Source organism: Limulus polyphemus, unplaced genomic scaffold, assembly GCF_000517525.1.
Source record: "Limulus polyphemus unplaced genomic scaffold, Limulus_polyphemus-2.1.2 Scaffold1316, whole genome shotgun sequence".
NCBI lineage: Eukaryota > Metazoa > Arthropoda > Merostomata > Xiphosura > Limulidae > Limulus > Limulus polyphemus.
The window spans coordinates 257,627-258,585 of NW_013666926.1; the positions used below are offsets into that span (position 1 = coordinate 257,627).

The window sequence follows — 959 nt, forward strand, 5'->3', positions numbered from 1 at the left end:
TCTGCCTGTCACATTTTCTCTTTCTGAATTTGTTAACAGTTCTCTCTTACATTTCATTATATATTACCTATAACCAATAGAAAATCAAGGTTTTACATCTATCGAATGGTGAAATGTCAATTTCACTCAGAATAATATCATTCCTATGAGAAAGTTTTAACAACTAGCTTGGATGAATTTGTAACGATTCTTGTCGCATAGTTAGAAAGCCAGAAATATTTTGAAAGGTAAGGGAATTTGTCTACTTTTTTGCATGTTATTAGTCTGTATTCTTTGGTGCATTATTTAATTAAATAAAAATTAGTAATCCATTACTATCATTAGTATATAAAAATTAAGGTTAACTGTCTTCAACAATTGACAGCAAGAAAAAAAATTAAGTATTTTATTTCTTATTTTTCATGTTTATTCTTTGTCTAATTATAAGAGTAACTAAAATGTAAAATTAGGGATCCTTGTAGGTTAGTTAAGATTAGATTAGGTAAAATATATAGTAATAATACAAATGTTTCACGAGGCACATATGCAAGCAAGCAGCTTATGGGTAATGTAATTCAATAGCATAACCTGACCTGCACGTTCCCTGAATGATTTACAACTTATAATGGCATGGATAGTAGTAAGACAGGGATCAAAGGGCAATAAAACAATAACATTTAATTATAACTAGATGTACACTGTTATGAACTTAAGACCTTTTTAGGATAAATGAATGTAGTTTTATGTTACAATTTGAAGTCATTCTAGAAAGAAAAAAAAGGGTAATTTAGATTTTTTTTTGGTTTGTACGAGGTCAGTCTTGAGATAGGGTAGAGAAAATAACAGATGAACTATAAAGTTTTTCTGAAAAAATACATTTGAAAGGTATTTAGGAGGTTTTTAGGGATTACACAAAGGAAATTTGAGATCAGGAAAAGAATTTTTCATTTTTAATGTGAAAATTATTTTGTATATGGATT

General features: G+C 27.9%; 1 protein-coding gene across 4 annotated transcripts in view; it reads left to right on the forward strand.

Annotated features, from left to right (window-relative positions):
* LOC106463068 (polyribonucleotide 5'-hydroxyl-kinase Clp1-like) overlaps positions 1-959 on the forward strand; it is a 199,043-nt gene that overhangs the window by 146,834 nt on the left and 51,250 nt on the right. The window lies entirely within an intron of this gene.